This window comes from Strix uralensis, chromosome 10 (assembly GCF_047716275.1).
Source record: "Strix uralensis isolate ZFMK-TIS-50842 chromosome 10, bStrUra1, whole genome shotgun sequence".
Taxonomy (NCBI): domain Eukaryota; kingdom Metazoa; phylum Chordata; class Aves; order Strigiformes; family Strigidae; genus Strix; species Strix uralensis.
Genome location: NC_133981.1, coordinates 6560981 through 6582826, shown reverse-complemented (window position 1 = coordinate 6582826; position 21846 = coordinate 6560981). Strand labels below are relative to the sequence as shown.

Sequence of the window (21846 nt, the reverse complement as noted above, 5' to 3'; positions counted from 1 at the left end):
GGAGGATATAAATAGGGAATGAACTGGGGTATGAAAATCTTTCTCTGAACAGAATACTTTTTTTTTTTCCCCTAAGTTTATAAACAGAAATAAAACTAAAACAAACTAAACTAGACAGAATGGAATAAACAGAACTGTGACAGGTATTGTCATTGTGACTCTCGGTGAGTGAACGGTATTTTGATTAACGGGAAAGCAAAGCCAGGGAGGATCATTAAAGGTGTCCAAACTTGAGCAGTGGAAATGCAAAATGTTTTTCTACATGGTAGAGCACAGATTAACAACCTAGCTCCTGATCCTGTGGCGTGAGGTGCCAATGGCACTAGTTGAGGCTTGGCAGCCGGCCGCGTGGGGCATGCATGGGCACAGCATCAGGCGTGGGAGGTGGGGACAGACCTCTCCTTCCTGCCCAGGCCACGCCAGCCACTCCCAGCTGATATGCTCTTGGCTTTTGTCATCCAAAGGATGGCAAAAAGTGGGTGGTAGGTGCGGAAATGTTGATGCAGCAGGTATTGATAAGGCTACTGAATAGCCAAATACTTGGCATATTTTTCAGAAGTTTTGGCAGGCAATACAGGATTGCAGTCTGGAAGAAAAAGGTACCTATCTGTCTGTCTTATTCAGTAGATGTTTCCAGCTGCTGGTAGTGGTATTGGCAATTGGAGCTAATTAATAGATGGAAAGTTATCGCTTTTTAATGCATGCAAAGATTGTGCAACTTCCACAGACATTCAGTTAAACATGCCCTCATTTGTATGTCTCATTTTTTCTCATCTATGTAAACTGCAGTTTGCTCAAGAATCTCTCCCTTTCCCTATGCTATAGTATTTGCTGAATAATTTTTCCTTCATTTTTTTTCCCCCCTAAGGGCAATGAAGTATTGCACATGGACTTTTTCCAAAATCAAAGCTCTTTAGTATGGTTAGCTTTTCTTGTCTATCTTATTACTGATATTTATACAGATGTACTGGCAAAAACAAATTTATTGCAATATTTATTGGACTGAATTTGAGGTTATTTATAATGTGCTTAGATGGCTATTTATTAGACATGTCACAGTAGCTTTTTAACACTTCTATAGCTGTCTAGCTGGGATTATGACATAAAACAGTATTTATTGTATATAATCCAGAAAATGTTACAGAAAGAGTAAATTCTGAGAGAAAGACACAACATTCAGAGTAATGGAGGAACAAAGAACAAAAACATAGTCTTAAACAGCAATTCTCAGCCAGGCTGAGGGAGGGGAATATTTAGGATGTGAGGAAGTCCAGGTGCAGATTTTAAGTTCTCTAAAGTGCACCATCACTCTGCTTAACAGCTGACCTTTCCCTCATGAAATGGACATTTTTCATTTAGAAAATGAAATGAGAATAATTTTCTTTGATTTTTTTTTTTTTTTTTTTTTTTTTGGTGCTGATTAAGTAGAGTTAAAAAGTTCTATGAGACCATTTTCTGTATGGAACAATTTCATAAAAATCAAGCATTTCACAGGCAGGTGTTACTGTGATATATTTAATGTTTTGTGTTAAGGTGGTATTGATTATTATATTTCACTGTGGTAGATTCAAATGACAATGTTTTTTCCATATCGGTGTTTTTTAGCTCTGTGTTTCATTGCTGTGTCATCATGACAGTTCTTTGCACCATCAGGACAAAAAGCTTTTGTTTCTATTAACATCTATGGATTTTGGTTATTTTTCTTATTTAAATCAGAACATGAATGCACATATTGAATGTCCCACAAAGAAATCTGGATGAGGTTTGCCTGCAAGGAAGAAGATATTGTAAGGGCAAAAATTTCCTAAAATAATTATAGATTTCCTTTAAAAAACAATTTCCTGTGATCTTCAGAAAGTGCAGATTCTTTAGGAAAACAATTTCCCTGTCTTCATATACAGACATGAGCCATCTTAAAATATTTCACCAGAAAAAAGTCTGTCTTGTTACTTCTGTTTAACAGATAGACCCATTTCTGTGGGAGGATGCGGAGGAGAGAGGAAATGAGGCCGCTGGAAGGTTTTGCAGGTGTGAGGATGAAGTTGGGCAGCCATCGGTTTCCATTTCTCAGGAAGGTGCAGCGGGGGAAGGACAGAGTGTAGGATGAAGGGAGTTGTCCTCCTTTTTCTCAGGCCTCGTTTTTGTACTTTCTTGTGGCAAAAAAGTGTGTTTGCAGACAGTATCGCTGCTGTACAGAAGCAGCAGACTCCATCTCAGCTTTTGCCTTTCCAGACTAATTTAAGTTGTTCACCCCAAGTCCCATGGGTCTACCTTCCCTGCATATGCATCATTAGCTCATCACAGGACAGCAGCTGTTGTGGACCAATAAATACGTATTTATCTTTTGCTTCTTGCAGATGGAAGAGCTGAAAAACTCCAGTCTTTAGATACTAGAGCCTTGGGTGGCATAGGATGAAATATTGAGTAACATGGAGGCAGGAGGGAATGGAGAAAAACTCTTTGTCCAGATCACACACGGACTGGGAAGAGTTTTAATGATGGTACTAACGCTAGTGAGAAATTACAGTAGGTAATTCAAGGAGACTATATGTTTTCTTAAATTCATTAGCCGCCCATAGAGGGTTAAAGAGAACATAAGTAAAAATAATTACACAGGAGTTATGGAGTTCAAACAAAATGTGTTACTATGCTCACACAAAACTTCAAGGGAGACAAATTAGGGAGGATTATTAGCATATTCCACTTTTCCAATGAATCTTACAAGGAAGAAGAAACATAATAATGTAAAGGAGCTGAAGATTCATATTTCCATAATAGCTGTATTTGCACTATCCTACCTGCAAAATTTATTCTCTGTGGGTGGTGATTCTTTTGAATATTCTAGATTTCTTAACCATCTTACTTTTCCACTGTAAGCAGCTCTTTTGAGTATGGATATTAAACTGCAGTCCTCTCTAAGCTAAAACTTTCTTTGGCCCCATTACACCTGGGCAAGGGCTCTTACAGGGAGCAAAGAGCAGCATGCAAAAGTGATCAGAAATACACTCACAGAAATTCATTTATTTGAGCTCGTTCATTCTAATTGCTCTCTTGAGGCTTGATCTGGAGCACAGAGAAATCCAAAGGGGGCTCACTGGGCTGTGGGTCAGGTTTTCGGGTCACCTGTACATGGCAAGTGGTGAATAATGAGCATTGCGCCGCATGGTGCCAGTTCCTCGGGCCTTCCCCTGATGATGGAGGTAAGAATTCGGCCACTGATTTCTCTAAGTGCAGCCTCAGGGCTGGAGAGAGCATTGCCACTGAATCCTTCTGCAGCAAAAGGCAATCACAGACCTTAATGATCAGCAGGCTGGTGTGTCCCAGTAATGCAGTTGACCATGCCCTGATTAACTGGTGCAGACTGTGCCCCAGAACATTTTCCCTGTAGAGTTAGCTCTTTTATGGATGGCGGTGGTCCAAGAAGTTGTTAGAGTAACTGCTGGGACTTGATACAATTATAAATATATTTCCATATGTAATTATGAGTACTATGATGGCTGATTTGTCCCTCTCACTGATATAAACAGACTGAGATTAGCAGAGTATTTTGCAAACATAACTACATATATTGAAAATTGTTTAGGGTAGACTTTATTTCTTCACCTTTTAATTTTTCCTTAACAAAATCCTTTAAGCCAGTTCAAAAAGTTCGTTCTTGCAGACAGAAATGTCCTTCCCTTTAGTCTAGATTAGGCATTTGGGTAGGAAATAGGATTTGGAGGTCCTGGCCCACCTTTTTGTGCAACCATGTGTGAACCGCTTTGTGTTGTGGCCCTTTGTTGTCTTAACAAGCCTCGTCCCACTCTGCTAGATTTAAAACTTACGGGAGGTGGTTGTCCTCTTCTGTGTTTTTTACAGACTCTAGCATGTTATGATCCAAGACCAGGGAGTCTGGACTTTACCACAGTAATCATGATAAGGTTCAGGAGCCTCTTGGTCAATCCCAAAACTCCCACATATTCCACAGTGGCAGAAACAGGTCCTTGGTGAACTGTCAACTTTTAGCACTTAGCATCTCCATCTCCATGGGTACCCCTTCCTGGTGTCTCATTGCTTTTCTTATACTGAGTTCTAGTGTCACAAGGATCTGGAAACAGATGTGTAATTACCAAGCATAAATAGATTACTCCATGGCAGAAAAAGAAATGTTAAAGCCTGGAAATGAAAGAGTTAATATAAAACTAATTTCTCTTACTTTCCAAAGACGCCACCTTTCCTGTATAAATTCCCCTGTCATTAATCTAATACGGTTCTACTTTGTTCATAATTTACTACACCCTTCAATAAGCATTGTAATATTTGTGCAGGGCAAGTATATAAATCATTGTTGCCCTCATCTACTTTTTTACTTATCTGGTTCTTTCAAGGTCACTAACCTACCTTATAGCTTTCATCTGGTTTAAATATTCTACTATTACCTTTTACACCTCACTTCCTAGTTCATGCCCATTTAGATATCTGCAGCTGCATCTTCTCAAGTAGCTATTGATCCATGTCTCCTTGCTAAAGGTTACTAACTTCATCAGTGGTAATGATACAAATTACATCTGTTAGGGTTCACTCACACCTTTATGCTGGTTAGAGAGGGTAACCATTTTCTGATTTTGTTGTTATTGACCATCTTTTCTGCCAAGCATATCTAAAACACAGAGTAAAATTATATTCAGTAAAATATCCTCATTTTGACACATGTAGGCTTTCAGCACCCAGGTCATGCAGAGAGGCTAACCAATCCCTACTGACCTCCAAGAGCCTGAAATGTAGCTGGGTAAGGACCCAATCCAGCAAAGCACTTAAGGATATCCTTATGTAAACATATGAGCAGTCCCATTTTCAGTGCAATTTGGTGAGAAGTGCATTTCAGAGTAGAGCATCTCAGGGGATGCGGCTTCTTGCAAGGGCTTCGCAAGACCAGACTGTACTGGTTGCAAATGCAAACTCAGTCCAAGGTGTTCTGGTATTATTGCACTGGGCAAAGTAACTCTCTTCAAGTGTATTTGTGGGGACATCTCTGTGTTTTTGGGGGAGGCTGTTGAGGTCGCCCCTGCTTTAGAGTCATAGTGTGCATTTGTGAGTATGAGCCCTTGTCCTCTGCAGAGGTGGTGAGCTCTTAGGATGATGAAGTTGTTTTTGCTGACTGTTTAAGAGACAATGAAATGGGCAGAGTAATCTTCTGGGTCGTGCAGGACCTGACAGCTGTGCTTGCTGTGTGATGACCAGAGAGATCATCCTATCTTCTGGCTTCATTGGTTCCTTGAGCCAAGTGTGTTGATGCTATGGGATTGCCATCCTACACCGAAAACCACAGGTGAAGTAGTTCTGCCGTAGCTGTCTGCCAAGGAGAGAGGCTGGGATGGTTATCGCCATGGTGTAGAAGAAAATAAGGCTAGAAGGGACCCGAGGACATCATCCCCACAAATACCACCCCCACAAATACCATTCCTGACACATGTTTGCCTAATGTGTTTCTTTAACCCCGCCAGCAGTGGAGATCCCCCAGGCTCCCTGGGCGATCTCCTCCAGTGCCTAATGACCCTTGCAGCAGGGAAGTTATTCTAGTGCTGAACTTAGCTCTCCCTTGCCGCATTTAAACCCATTACTTTTTGTGCTCTCCCTGTGGATGTGGATAACAATTTATTGCCTTCCTCTTTGCATAAGCCTTTTACATAATTGAAGACTGTTATCACGTCTCCTCTCCATCTTCCCTGCTCTAGACTAAATAGCCCAGATAGGAGGATGAAAGCTGGAATGGGGTGTCAGGGAGAAGGAGTTAGAGGAGGAAATCACAGTGGGATTAATCCTGCTTCCTGTCCCTACGGAAATGGACTTTTCCTTCTGAAAGACGGGGGCTGTGGGAGGGGGAGACGTGCTTCTCGGTGCTGGTGATTCACTGATGCAGCTCTGTGGACTGTGTATCTAATTGATGGGTTGCTGCCTCGCAGCCTAAGGAAGAGGGGCTTGGGCTGAGCCCCTGAGGATCTGCGACACTCCTATCCAGCTTCTGTGCTTGGGAGGTAAGGTTTTAATTTCTTATATTGGTGAGGAGCATATCCAGCTCACAGGTCAGCTCCTGTGGGATGTATCTGGTGGAGCTTCTGTGTATCATGAAAGCTGTTTCTAGGTGCTGTGTTATACAGTCAGATAAAATGACAGTACAACACCATCACCTTGCAGCAGCATCCAGGCAGCCCACCATGAGCCCTGCTATGGAGCAGGAGCCCTCTCTTCTGATGGCAAAAGGGGCTTTCTGTTAGCGTTGCCTTCACTGCAGCTGTGTGCTTCCCACCCATGCACAGGATGGAAAGCCACCCGCCACACACGCTGCCTACATGTGTTTCACAACTTGATTGCTGTTCATAAAACCAACACGTGGAACAGGCAAACGCCATCTGATCCAAAGTGCCCCAGGGCGTATTATGTCAATGTCACATACATTAAGAAAGTACAGCGAGCACTCTGAGGGATGACTTGTGTTTGTAGCCCTTTTCCATTATTCACGTCTGCTGTCAGAGCTGTAGCACGTACGCAGACATTGCATTGTGGCTGTCATAACCTGGAGGAAACAGAAATAGCTCCCAGTCTGGAGACTTGCAAAAGAACAAGGTGGGGGATAACATAGGGAAAAAATGGTTCTTTACCACTTAACAGTCCCAAACAGCTTTCGGTGACACCTTTTGCCTTGCTCTAGGCACTCCAAAAATAGTATGTAAGGAGGAGCTGTTTTCCCTAGACTCCTGGAGATATGGGATCACAAGTTTATTTATATCAACAAGCCCACCAAAGGGCTGGCCTTGAAGAAGATAAAATATTAGAGGCTGTTTCGGACAGCAGGGAAGTCCTTTGCATTGCAAGTGCATTGCAATCTAGCTCCAGCACTCCCAGCCTCTCTCCAGCTCCCCCACTTGCTCCTCACTCAGATGTTAAGACTTCTCAGTTCAATTTCACAGTAAAGAAGTCTTGATAAATTGCCATCCAATTGATTGTTTTTTTAACTCTCCTTTCCCCCGCTACTTCCCCAGAGTGACTTTGAAGATGACATTTGTATTTCTGAATTGAAACCACATTTGCCCAACACTGCAAAGGGAGGAGGCAGGGGCAGAAGAGAGAGGAACCCTTTTGTTCTCCTCCTCATGGTTCCCCCTCACCTGCCAGGGCCAAGCTCCAAAGTAATTCCTAACAGCTGGGGTTAGCCGGGGACATCTAATCCCAGAAAGCTGGCTCTGAACTCCAGCACCAGCACACGGTGTTTGAGTTTCATCAATAGCTATTTATATCTAATTCCCCCAAACCTCTGAAGAAGTGTGAGTATACGTACAGGTATGTTATTATTTAATTGAAAAGAAAAAAACCCTTTTTTCATAAATCTGAGCCCAAATGGCACTGGCAGCAGTAGCATCATTCACGCTTTTTAAAGCTAAGCAAGCTCAGAAACTGTTTTGAGGATATACCGGGGTCTTTTGAGATTACCCTAAACAGCTATGTCTATAGGATGACCGAGAATTGTGGTTCTCAACCAAAAGGAGTGTTAATTCCTCTTTCTCTCATTTCCTGTAATGGAAAGAGATTGCTCTGTGCAAATGGAGCTTAAAGTATCTTGCTGAGTTTGCTGAGACCTGTCCTGTTTGTTTACAGAAGGGGTGTAAGGAGCATCCTGGCAACACAACAGAGAGAAAACTCTTGGGGTTTAGCTAAACCAAGATGGGAGGATGTGGCAGCAATGGGCTCGCTCTGAGGGAAACACACCTTCCCAGGCATGAACCGGGACCAAACGGAACATGTTGCATAAAATTGCAGTCATTTGTCTTCTTTTGGAGTCAGTAAGGAGGGGTAACATGCTATTTTTCTCAGGGGACTTTTAATTTTTTCAAAGAGAGTTCCCTGGTTGGCCCTAAGTATCTGTGACCCAAAGATAAAACTCCCCACTAGCTCTGTTGCACCCCTTCCTAGAAAGAAAAATTCCATCATCTTTACTTTTCTCAGTGTTTGCTTTAAGACCATACACTTTTTATTAGGAGTAAGCTTAGGTTTTGCTGTTTATCCAAATGAAATGAGTAATGAAAATGTTATTTGTATGGGACAAAGGAAATATTTTCTTTGAAATTATCTCATCTTACTAATTGATTACAACGGGACTGCTTGGATGTGTGCAGCGTACAGCATCCGGTCCCTTTGCTCAGAGCAGGGCTTCAGCCAAGCTGGTATAAACCATCCCACGGGACAAAACAAGACTAAAAGCTGTCAGGTATTTAGGGCTGCCTGTCCCATGTAGCCAGTTTAGCCTCCACAAAGAAATAATTTAGGCGTCTGAAAAGAACATGTCCTAGAGATATTAGAAGTTTCTGCAGAAGATAAACCACTAGAGAATATTGATAATTAAAAACATAGTCTAGAAATAACAAAATAAAAAGTTATCTAGAGAAAACTCCTTCAAGGAATAGGTGTTTTGTGTTCATTGTAGATATCACTGATAGCCTGCTAGCATGGAAAGTACTTGCTATTGATGAAAAGTAGTAATATAAATCCACAGTATGTCTAAATTTAAATCAGAAAGGGAAGCAATTAATATAAAGCATCACAGTATTACAGTACAATTTCCTTGAGATGCAAAAAATCTCATAGTTGAAAGTGCCATGAATATAATAATTGTCAAATATTCATGGCTGAAAATGTTTCCTAAATGCTGTTTCCAAAATAGATGTTGCGAGACAGCAACTATGTCCTGAGCTGATTTCAAAACCATGGCAAATAATGTTGTTTCACATAAACACAGAAGAAAATGTGACATCAACAGAAAAGGGAGAAAAATCATCCAGGTCTGTGTGTCAAGGATTGAGAAAAAGAGGGAGAAAAGGCTTAAACAGGAAAGTTGGAAAAGTCAGCTTGGAGAAGCAATGTCATTCCCCACTCACCAACCCGTTTGCGTAGTTATGACCTACTCACCCTCAGCTCCAACAGCCACTCTCACTGCTGCCTACTGCCAAGAAGTAGGTCAGAAACCTATTTTTGTCTCTGTTCTTCTGTGACCACATTGCTGTCCCTATCCCCATGTGGAGATGGGAAAGCATCGGAGCAGAGGTTGCGAGACCAGACCCGTCCTGCACAGGGCTGGGCTGAGCAGGGTGACCAGACCCAGAGTCCCTCTACAGACAGTGGTGAGAAAAATGATGTCTCCAGCAGCAGGGATTGCCCCCAGGGGTGCCCACCTCCCTTTGCTCACTGGAGAGGGATTTTAAGGGAATTAGGGACTTAGTCTGGGGTTAAGTGCCCAAATTTAACAGGATGAGTCTGAGCCAAAGCACGTGTAACGTGCCATCCAGGAAGCCTGCATCCAAGCCGTGCAGAAGGTTCTAGTGTTCACCCGGCTCTCAGTGGTCTGGGTTAGAGACTGGCCTTGTGAACACTTGCTGGTGTGGTTGAGGTGGGGATGGATGGGGACGTAAGGCAGAAGCAGTGAGATGGGGATGAAGCAAATAGCATTTCCTTGTGAGTGTGCATTTACTGCTTCCCGGCTGAGAGCTGCCTGTTTCTCCCGCTGTCCCCCAGGGCTAGTGATTTTATCACCTCTGCTTGCTAACATCCTTCTTTTCTCTCCAGGCACCAGCCACCCTTTCTCTGCCTCCCCCCCCCCCCCCCCCCCCCCAATTGTCCAACTGATTAACATAATTCAGTTAAATTCAGTAATTGTTTTCAACTTGTACTTACCTTTTAAGTTAGTTGGAAGACATGCCAGGAAGCTGCTCTGATTTTCCTGCTATATCACCTAGAAATTAAAAAAACAATAATAAATTAACCTGAAGATACTATCTCTCCTTATGGAGTTGCCTTATTTGCATCTCTGTATCATGAGTGCCAAAATCCTCTTCTCACTGCCTCAACCTTCTGTCAACGCAAAGCAAAGGCTGGTGAGGATGGCAGTTTTGCCATCCCAGAGTCGTGCAACTTTTGGAGGAAAAGTGATCCATCTCCCTGTGGGAGACTTTGTGTTTTTTCATTGGTCAACAAAATACTGTCCTCAAGTGAAGAGTTTTACAAGTGGCGAACCCAGACAATGCTTCTGTGTGAGGGCATGGCACTCTCCTAAAACTTAGCTTTTGCTCTTTGTCACCATTGAGGTGAGTTGCAGGAGATGCCAAGCAAGAACGTTAATTATAATGTGGACCTCTAATTACATTTCCCTATAATATCTGCAGGCTTCACTCAAATGTTACACTACTTTATCTGAGTGAATTGCAATTTCTGTGACATGAAAACAAACTGCAAAGTGGTTGCCTCATCATTCTGCTTCTAGCAGGTCTTGAGTCCAGCTTTTCAGACCAATTTTTCCCTTTTCACAGTGCATCTGTCAAGATTCCCCCTCTGGAAAAGAAGATCAGAGCAAATGGGGACTGAGGAGAACAAAAGCTGACCCAAACCTTTGACCTAAACTTAACATAAAGCCAAATGAAACCTTAGAGGTTTGTAAATGTTCATGAAACATTTGCACCTCCTGCTCCCCTCTCCTTTATCTTTAGTGTCTTTATACTTCTACACTTACTGTTTCTAATTGAAAGTCTAATGTGAAGCCTCGCTAAATTAACGGAAAGACTCACTGATTTTAGTGGCTTTTGATTCAGCCTCCAAAGAAAGGAAATAATTTCTTTAATGAGTGTATCTTTAAACTTAAGAGAGAGCAAACCCTGAAAAGAGATAAGGAAAATCAGAGGTCAAATGCAATTTTCCAGCTAGCAGCACATGTTCTTGATCTGAACCACACCCATCACGTTGATATGGATATTGTTAACTCAGGAAAATAAAAATCACTGTACAGAAACAGAGAACTGCTGAGGTAACAGTGAACTGGTTTAATAAGCTATAACGCCTGTTTGCAACAACTAGAAATTTTGCCATTCTTTACTGTCAGCTTGTGCTGTAGAAGAATACCACTGGTAATCAGCTGGCTTTTAGGATCTAAAGTTTCCATTTGTATGTGTGAGATTGAGGCTTTCCCTTTGCACCAAACTTGCAACAAAAATGTCTATCGCATGAAAACTTTATTGGGGAAATACCTCTCTGCTACTGATACAGCTTTTAACCTTCTAGGTGACTTTTGTGAGAAGGGAATAGAAATGTGATAGTTTATAGGGCTTAGTAACACCTGAGCTTCCCTGAATGATGCATTGGTCAGAATAAGAGTGTTCTTGTCTGAGTTATATTCTGGATTCATGGATGAGGGACTTGAGGAAGGTTGGTGAAACCAGCTCCAGCAGAAATGAAGATGTGGCTTTTCTTGGGTGGCTGCTGTTACGCTGTCGTTTCGCAGTGACAGTTCCAATGGTGTTGCCAGTTCAGTGCTTGGTCTCCTCTGAAGTACTGACCTGCCTCGAGCTCCTACATTGCACGTACAAATTGGGTGTTTTGTGTGCGCAGACTGGTATGGCTGCATATTTTACTTGTGAATACATGCACAGCTTATCTAGAGAATTATTTCCCAATATTTGTGTAACAGACAGTTTTGTTTTCACAGTCACTGGGTAGATGCACACAGAACAGTGTGTGCTCCAGAGGCTGTTACTCAGTCTTAATGGAAAACACAGATGTGGGAAATGGTCCTAGGAAGATGCTGCTAATAAGTCGCTACTGCTCATTCATAATGTTTTTGTAACTGTTTTATTATTATTCATATGCAAATTTTACACAGCATAGGGTTTTTTTGTCATTCTCTTTTTCATCATTTTCTTTTTATCTTTTTACCCCTCTCTCCTACTAGAGTTTCTATTTCTTAACTCCTCCGAAGTTCTCTCCAGTGTCAAGTCTGGACTGTCTGGCCTCTGCCAGCAATACCCTTGCTGTCTCTCTTAGAGTCCCTGACATCCACAATGGCATCGTCGCGCTGGGAGGCCTCGCGGTAGGCACGCTGAAAGGCTTGCTGCCTTCAGAGCATCTGCTGGGTGACTTTGTCTTTGGAGATTTGGCTAGCTCTGTCCATGCACTCAACATTGTTCATCTCCTAAAGGAAATACGGACCTTGACCTAAAGGTGCTGGCTGAGGTCTGTGGACCATCCAGTGCAGGGTAGCAGTGGTGGAGGGAATCCTCTGGACAGAAAGGTCAGGGACAGAAGAAATGATCCTATTTGCTTTTTTCAGCCCAAGTTAGAAGGGGAAAATTCTATATATTGGCCCACTGAAAATGTTTTTGACTGTCAAAACTTAGAAAACTTGTCTTTTTCCTCCACTGATCTTGGATCCACATTTTCATTGGCTGCAATAGCTCCATTGGTGTGGTTTTTTTATAATATCTGTTTCTAGAAATCATACAGGGCATGAATTACTGGAATTTAAGCAAAATGTACCAGACACAAACTCAGCGCATTCTCTGCAGCTCATATTCTCTGAAGACTCATTTGTCCCTTTCCTCCTTTTAAATGTTTCCTCTCTTCTTTCTGGCCTGATCTGGTTATTTGTTTCATTGGTCATTTGTTATCCAACTCTTGGCAAAATATCAGGGAAATCTTCCCTGACAATGAACTGGGAAGAGCTTTCTTAAGGGAACAACAAAGCTTCCTTACTTGGGAGAGCTGAAAACAGGACAAACCCAAATACTGTCTTTGCTGAGACAAAGTTTGTGAGCGCTGCAATGTGCTGTGTTGGACTCAGTTGTGTAGCTGATAAAGCTTTTCCAGTTGGGCTTTTCTTTAGTCTTTAAAGAGTTTAAGGTGTCATTTCTCTCTGTAAAACTTGCCTTACTGCTGTGACAGTGGTCAAGTAGACAGTGAAGGAGGGATGGACTGAACTGCTGTCTGGTGGGACCTGAGCTCCATGTGTGGCTCCATGGAGGTGGTGGGTCTTCTCATCCAGGGGTGGAGACGCCTGGCTATGGGTAGCCCAGACGGTCATTAAAAGGAGCAAACTGCATACTTTTATCTCTCCTGAGTCCACAACTTCCTCAGCACAGATGAGATGGGCTTAGACCCAGTCTGGGCCTCAATGAAATTTTTACTTTTGCAGTTTCACCAAAGGTTTGACTTTGCTCTGGGATTATCCTGACATTCAGCTGCTTTCAGGGCTGTTGGGTTCCTCTCTGTCTCCTCTCCAGCTAAAAGTTTATAGCTGAGCTGCGCAAGCGTGTCCTAACTTCAGAGCAAACTCAAGAAAAGACAGCTCCAGCTGCAGCTCGCAGCCTGCCAGAGAGACTCCCCTGGCAGGTCTCCGACAAGCCTGTTACTACAAGTTCGCCCCAATTCTGCAATTCTGGCAAATGCAAAAATTTGCATGAAGTTCATATTAGTTCAACATTAGCTCATGTTGCCAGCAATTCAGTAGTTCCTTCTAACTGCTTGAATTTCAGTTGAAAGATTTAAGCACACTTGCCATGCAGCCTCTGAGAAAGTCATGAAGGCAGGCAAGCATTCAGTTTTCACAGATACCGTGATGTGGGTTTTATAATGTCTTCTGAAAGGATTGAAGATTTTAAGTCCTAATACATTGTTGTTATCTCTGCAAGATAAAATAGCACCCAGATTAACTTCCAAAACAGCATAGGACATAGAAAAAGTAGGTTTATATAATATTTTTCATTTCCACTCCCTGATTCAATGCATAATTGCATAAAGCCAAATATTTATAAAGACTTTCTTTTGAAATAGTTTCTACTGCTTTGACTATGTATTAAAATACAGCCTGTTCAAAAGCACTTTCTCCTCCCTAAAGCACTCTGTGTATTATAACCTCTGTAATATCTTCAGCTGCTACAGAGATTTTGCAAAGCTGAGGATGCTCATGCTAAACAGATTTTGTATTTTGTTCCTTAAGCTTGTCAAAAGAGTCTTTTTGCTTGGGAAAAAAAAAACCACAATGTTGGTCAAATGTTGGAGAAGGGCTTGCTGAAAAATCTTTAATTTGATTTATTTTTTAATCTGGAAATTAAGTCAAATTTGAGTGGGTATTTAATGAATGGTATTATGCAAATATTAGCAACATAGCTGACATTTTCCCTCCTCTCCTGACTTATTATGGGAAACAAGGATTAATTATTGTCTCACCCCTTGTGTTCGGTGAATCCTGTGTACTCTGGGCTGAGGCTAATGAGCCAACCTCAATCCTCGGCTAGATCTGGAGCAAGGCAGTGGCTTCCACATCTCCCCACAAATTTCTGCAGTGCAAAAGGTAGCACCATATCCAATGACCTGGTCTGGTACCTGTTCATACACTGCTCAGAGATGTAATGCCAGCTATTGGAGCCAGGACCACTTCCATCCTGCTGGAAAGGGCTTTCCAAAGAGGAAGTAAAACTCCTCCTGGTACTGCACAGAACAGACAGTGGCTTTGTGGGGATGTCCGTGGGAAAGGACATCCATGGGAAGGGGTGGCTCCTGCCCGGCCCCGGGAATGGGAGGCATGTCCGCAGTGGGAGGCAGTGCTCACAGCGTTCCCAGCTCTCACCATTGAGCATTGTTCAGAACAAACGTAGATGCTGTATATAAATGTAAAGCTTAATTTGTGGGTTTTACACCCACCACATTTCTCAGAGTTGACATTTTCTGGAACTTTAGAGCTTTTTATCTCCAGGCTGTTGATTTGGGTTTTGGTTTTTTTTTTTTTTCTTGTTCATTTTATAGAAAGTTAACAGCCTATGTTTTTTCATCCACATGCACCCAATCAAATTGACCGACGCTTTAGTCAAAGCAGCTGTGTAATGCTGCCCTCTACTCAAAGGTGTACAAACCTTGGAGGGCAGTGGGGACACGTGTTTGGTTGGTATAACACAGTACAGCTGCACCATGACATTGCTTGAGTGGATGATGAGAAATCTGGAGGAATTCCCTGGGGAAATGTGGAGTTGGGAAGGGAAAAAAAAAAGCACGCCTGCTTCACCCACTTTGTGCCCAAAAGTGAGAACAAAATGACTTATTTTTCAGAAATGCCTTGGACCAGCTGTGACTGAATGACACATGGGCTGTTTCTTGTTCCTGATAGTGCCCAAAATGTTCAGGGCATTTTCCAGGTGGAGGAAAGTTAAAGCTAAAGAGACACAGAAGAGAGGGAGGAGATTAAAGACAGCAGGTATTTAGTGTAAATGCAATCTCATTCATTCTAAAATTTTAGCCCTTTGTGAGACTTCATAGTATAAATGAAAAAATATTTTTCTGCTCTCTTAGGAGTACTGAAAAGCTCCTTGCACCTCCCGCTCAGTGGCAGAAGATGCTGCATTAAGATTTGTACAAGGCTTTGACATAAGGTATGTAGTGCTCACCTCTGAAAATCAGATTAATGCTTTCTCTGAGAATGGAAAAAAGATGGGACAGTCATCCTTTTTCTGGGAATTTCCAGCTAAACAGAATATAGTTGTGTATTTTAATTCATTGGCAAGTGGACTGCAGTGCAGATCATTGAGTCCCCTTGTCAGGCACAGGATGACGGTTGTGCAGAGTCGACAGGGTAGTTGTCACCTCTTGCTCTACCATCATCAGGTGTGTGGCTTCGGTGGACATTGTGAATCAAAACCCTGAACGGTCTCTTCAAGCCCCACTGCACCCTGACCTACCCACAATCCTTTTCCCAAAGCTGTCCATTCATCCCTTACCAGCCAGAATGGTGGATTTGAGCACATGAAACCACAAAATCAGACAGAGCCAGATGGAAGAATAGTAGTAGCCCCAGACAGGTGTTGATGGACATTCCCCATTGGTTGAAAGTTTCTAGTTTAGTTTCAAGGACACTTTAATTTTCAAATGCTTTTCCATTGGACATGTACATGTGAAGTCAGGTAGCAGAGATAAAGGCTGGCACAAAAATATAAGCCTAGCTGCCTGATTTCTATTTTATACCATAATTATAGTAGCATACACTTTGGACTGACAGCATTTTTCAGCAACAGAGTACTTTAGAAATATTAATCTCACATCAGCTATTTGTGTTGAATATTGCCTTATTCAGCAGGTGATGTAAGCCAATATTATCCTACTTTTATAGACAGCAAAACAGAAAGAGAAAGAAAGATTAAGTGACTCACCTAAGGTCAAGCAATATGTCCAGGAGAAAACCTAGTTAAACTTGCGGATTACTGCCTCCCAGTGATCAAGAAATGTGTGCAATATTTCTGAGAAACTCATGTATGTGCACCTACGATAAATTAGAAATGATACTAGTTAGGAGATTACTCATTCACCTGTGAGAGGGACGTTTTCATTGTATGGTATTGCAAAAGCCAACAGGACACGGTGCTTACAGACAGCAACAGCCAGATCTTGCAAAATACTGCCACGTTCCTACTTACGCAGGCCCCGTGGACTTCAGTGTCTTAAAGGAGAGCTGGATCTTCAGCAGGTGACTAATACAAGTCTAGAGTTATGATGAGCTTGTGATTTGGCAATAATGGCCAAAGTTTTAACTCTTTTAACCCCTTCTCCTCATTATTAGCCATTTTTCGTTTCATTAGCTGAAAGGGATTAGTACTGATGGGACTATTTCCCAAATAAAGGGATAGGCTACATGATGAGGAACAGAAGTTATACGTCCATGTGACTAGTACAACAAGTCTCAAAGTAACAGCATCTCTGAAATTGAACACTGACAGTATAGTAATTTTAAGAAACTAATTATTTCAGAATTTTCAGAAAAAAAAAGTTTACATTGAAAAATTGGCAAATAATAAGGCTAATGTATTTGTACACAGGGGAAAGGAGAAGCCAGGTCTTTTGTTCCTGGACATTCTTCTCTTACATTGCATTATGAATGCCATTCAAGGAAGCAACCTCTGCAGAATAGGTCTAATTGCTAACTAATTATGTTTCAACAAAAATGAGCAGGGTCCCAGATTTTACTTGGCTTGGATGTTTAAAGGCAAAGTATTAGTTACGTAATAAAACAACAGAATCATTAAACATTGATTTACATGTTTATTTTGCTATAAGAAATGAAATTTTTATTGGAACGGAATTAAACAGGGGTTTATGTGCTTGTATTCCCCATAGCCTTTTATATTCTAGTAATACAGCAATATTCATAAATCATACCAGAGTTTTCAAATTTCCTCAGGAGTGACCTAGGCAAGAAACCCTTAACAACTTGCTGAGAGACTTTGAAATTAAATTCAGCTGTAATATCACCATTACTAATTTATGGCTAATTTGCTTGCTACAAAGATACATTTAAAGAAACTGAAGTACATGGTGAGGATAAGAGAAAACATGGGTTTAGTATCATGTAGTTATTCCACTAGAAAGATTTATTCTGTGTTTCATTACTTTATTGAACATGGCAAAACAGTCTGTTCTTGAGAGAGGAAACCTTATATAATGAAACGTAAATACTAGGCCTTCAACCAAGCAAATCAGGGAAAACACTAGATATGAAATTAAACCTTTATAAAGCTATTGAAGGACTCTGTTCCCTTTGGCATCAGATACATTTGTGCATGTGTATGAACATGCATATAGCAGCATGCACACGTGTACTCTCCGTATATGCATGCATGTGCATAAATATACATGTGCTCATCACGCATACAGTTTCCGCTTTAGAACAGGCTTAATACTAAAATATCGTTAAGGCTGAGACAGACGTTATCTGGCGCAATTTGAACCACGTTTCTGAAATGCCCAATGTCCCTGAAGCCCATTTTTGTCCCACTGCTGCTTTTGAACTTCCTGCAAGGCTTGTTATGGCAAATTGAGATTGATGACAAAGTGCAACATTTTGAAATTATTAAAGGTATTTGTTTTTCCTTTAATTTCTTTTACCACAGAATGAAAAGGATGAAAAATGATTCTTTTTTTCACAGTAATTATATGTCTGACTTCTCAAATTTTATGCAGGCAGAAAACTCCCTCTGAACTCTGTGTGTGTTGAGACCAGGTTCATAAGTGCCTTGCTTTATCCCACTCCAGCATCACCATCAACTCTTGAGACGTGGATTTTCATTCTGTCCTTGCTGGTTAAGACCAGTGAATCATTTCAGGCAGAAGTTAAGCTAAAATATTTCTTGGTGTATGTCTTCTTGTACCACCTGTCTTCAAGTAAGTGGCTTCCTATTGCTGTTGAACCTTCTAGGATATCAAGTTTCTGTAGGTGACCTTCTCCAGGACTTGTCCTTACCAACATCTTCCATCTACACCCAAGGAACCGACATACAACCAAAACACCGAGGGGCCAAGCCTCCCAAGATCATCATCCTCCTAGATGCTCTGTGCGGTGACACCTTGGCATCATACATGGAGAACCTGTTTACAGGAGCCCCTATGGCTGACCAGAGATCTCCACCATGTCCCAGTCATCCTGCTGTCACATCGCTCCCCACGACCCAGCCGACCGATGACTGGCTCGGTGCCTCACTGCTGACTCAGCAGGTGCCCTCCCAATACTGCCTGTACAGTGACTACAGCAAACACGTAACGCCCACAGCAAAAATATTCAGCCAGTGGCAGCACGAACCAATGCACTTGCTGTTTAATATGCAAGGGAAATGAGTCGCAGCTAAACTCATTGCACACATCCATTACATGAGAGAAGCGTCAATATTTCTGTAAATCCACCAGGGAATTTATTCATCTCAGCCTCCAGCAGTGGTGAATTACCCTGGTGACTGGTGCAATTTCGAAGCATATACAGCCACAATGAGAAAGTACCGTGGCTTCCCTTAAAGTAATATAGTGGTTATTGCTGATAGTTGCTGCCTTTGTGAAGTATTAACGTGTGGTTATAGTGCAGTCATGTAGCAAAATTATAGGGGCCTGTAGAATGTTACTTAGCAACACTTGCTAATATTGAGGTGGTAATGAAGAAATGGAGTAAAAGAAATACAGAATATATTGGAGTCATAAAATAAACTGTGGTGTGAGTTGAGAAAGCTGTTCTGAAGATAAAGATGTTGCCTATTTTTCTTTTTTGCCATGTGAATATGGTAGAGGAACTTAAGAGCTGATTTGAAGCAACACATCTGAAATATCTAAGTACCAGAAAGAAGCATCATGTTATATTTTTTTATCATTGCTGCTGCCTGGGAAAAGCATCAGAATTGCCGGGCTTTTGAAGATCCTTTCCCTGTCATTTCAAACTCATCCTGAGGCACTAGCTGGCCAATTAAAATAATCTCTCCTTTGGAAAGCTAGCATTTGTCAGAGTTAAGAATGAAGGCTTCTTTCTACTACATCTATTTTCCCCATTCATTCATTTACATAACTCCGTCCACCATTAATCAAGTGCCTGTATGCATATCTCAAGAAAAGGGTAAGGCCATAAAAATAAAGTCAGACATTTCTAGTTACAGATGAACCTTCTACATGTTGCAGATCTGTGTCAGACACTTATCTTGGTTTATCTCCACCTGTTTAAATTGGAAAACTCACAAAAATCCATCTCCCATGAGATTTCCAAGGTTTCTTGATTTCATTTGGGTCAGAACTGCCACAAGAGATGCATTTCTCAGAGCACTTCTGAGCTGTTGCCAGGAACAGGGAGTGCTGGACTGTGCCACTTAAAAAAAAAAAAAAAAAAAAAAAAGAAAAAAAGAAAAAGTTTTCTTTGAAAAGTCACCAAATTTTATAAGCTTTAAAAAAAATTGGCCTAGTTCAGTCTCGGATATGATTAAAAGAGCTGCCCTGATTTATTGGTGTCAAACAAAGTATGTTTGGGTAGAACATTATTTTGTAATGGAAAAAGCGTCAGTGGAAGCAGTGCCTATCAGCACTGCTTGGACTGGATGAGGACTGAGCCTTAAATTAAAAGAGTCTTTAATACTGGAGAAAAGGAAGACTGCTAAAAATGTTGTAACTAGAAGGCCATCTCTTAGTCCCCCAGATAAAGGTCCTGTGAAGTCAACCTCAACATCTGGGGTTCTGCTGATTAAATAATAGATGTTATGTGCCTGCTTTGTGCCTCACCCTGGCCCTGAAAAGCAAATGGAAAGAAGTTTCTCATTCCTCTCCCACCAGGAGTCCTGAGCCATGAGTATGGAGTGATGATTTAGGGAATGTTTCACAGGAGAAACTTTCTGTATACATGAATTTAATAAAAAAATAATATTCTTCAGTTAGTAACATAGTTGCTTCCTTCTGTCCTTTAATTTTGCACTTTTTCTTTTTTCCTTGTAAATGACAAAGTAATTTTATTTTGACTAAGTTTTTGTTCTTGCACATTGCCTTACCTAAAGCAGTGCTCTACCAGAACACTGCCACCAGGACGTGTCTACCAGGGACTACCAGAGACAAATGGAAAATCAAATGTAAGTGACTGGTGATGCAGGGGAGCCAAGCCCACTTAAAAACCCAGTCTGTTTCAGCACATACTTGTCCCACCAAAACAAAAAAAATCATCATCCTTCTGAAGCATTTTTAATAGGAGAACCTCTGTGCAAAGGGAGATCTTACTAAGACAGGTACTCATGCCCTTCCTGAAACCACCATGTTCATTTTACCCCAAAACGTGTAACTGTGGTGACTTTGGGCTTTAAATCTGCTTTGTGACCTTTTGAGATGCCATTGAGACTACAGCTGAGGCCCTTGACAGGACAAAATTAGTAGCAAATATAAATTTAATTTGGTGAATTTAGGATAAAAATGGTATGGAAAAATCAACACTGACAGGAAAACTAACATGAAAAATTATACTGCAATTAGCAGAATCCTCTGCATCTGTACACGTTTCTTCTAGCAGATGTTCTGCCTGTCCCACTTTCAGGCAACTACTCTTGGTCAAAATGCTCCAGACGTTAAAAAAAAGGTGGTCCTCATTTTGTAACTTTTAGTAGTGTTTATTTTGAGTGAACAAAATTGTCTTCTGTTTTAAGATGTTTAATGATTATTTGAAAGCAACTTGATGAATAGAAGAACATGTACTCCCACTTGGGGCAAATGTATTTTTGGAGTGATTCATAATAATTAATCTTTGTCTAAGTGGAATGCATTAATTTCTCCTACTGGTGGTGACTGTACTTCTGTTTCTTTTCCTAAGTTAGATGGTTCTGCTCCAGAGGCATGTTTGCTGATTAAATTGGACCACGACCGGGTACTCAGGTTATGTCGCTATTATCCAAACGATCTGTTAAAGAACACAGAGTACTTGTTTTTGCAGATATCGCGCACTCCGCATTTAATCATGGACCTTTGTAGCTTATTATTTCTAGAATTCAGATTACTGCAATTTAAAAGTCCCTCTGTCCTTGCCAGTGCTCAGTGACATAAAATAAACCTGCATATTAAGAAAAAAAGCACAAAACTTGTCAAGTTGCACTGAGGGATGGAAAGAAAAAGAAAGCATGCTTTACAGCGATCTGGAAACGCTGTCTGCAGCACAGCTATAAAGGGAAATGTTATAATTTGCTAATATTTTCCATGTAGCCAGAACTTTATTTTTGAGTGCTGTTACCCATGGCAGTACCCTCGTACCGGGGGGTCCCCGGCGAGCGGGGGATCCTGGGTGTGGGTGAGTTGCAGATGCATAGCAAGAGAAGGTTCATTCCCCCAAGAACGTACAGTGGCAATCAGCAGCGAGAGGGGAAAGGGGAGCAAAGCAGAGGAAGCAGTTTCCCACAGTTGCCTCTTGCTCCTCAGCAGGCCCCCAAACCCTGGGTTTAGCCTCACATTTTCTTCTCCTGACCCTGCCGTGGGCTGCCCGACATCCCCAGGGTCGCTTGTGGCTGGCCCCAAGCCCCCCGGAGGCTGCTGAGCCTCTATTGTGGAGCAGGGTGCCTGTTGCCATTTTCCTCCTGCTGCCTCCTCCTTCTCCTCCTCCCGGGCACCAGGGACTGCAGCTGGGATGCAGACAGATCCATCACGGCCTCTGCAGCCCTCATCGGAATGAAGTGCTCCAAGTTCCTTTTTTAGTAAAATCGCTTTGTCTCGAAAGCGCTGCGGAGCAAAGCCTGCTCGCCC

At 41.7% G+C, this 21846-nt stretch overlaps 1 long non-coding RNA gene across 1 annotated transcript in view; it reads left to right on the top strand.

Annotated features, from left to right (window-relative positions):
* Nucleotides 1-21190, top strand: part of LOC141947592 (uncharacterized) — a 70641-nt gene extending 49451 nt beyond the window's left edge. The window contains exons 3-5 of the long non-coding RNA XR_012630210.1: nt 14896-15040; nt 15136-15215; nt 17794-21190. This is a non-coding gene — a long non-coding RNA (uncharacterized LOC141947592). The remainder of the gene's footprint in view (nt 1-14895; nt 15041-15135; nt 15216-17793) is intronic.
* Nucleotides 21191-21846: the final 656 nt, after the last annotated feature.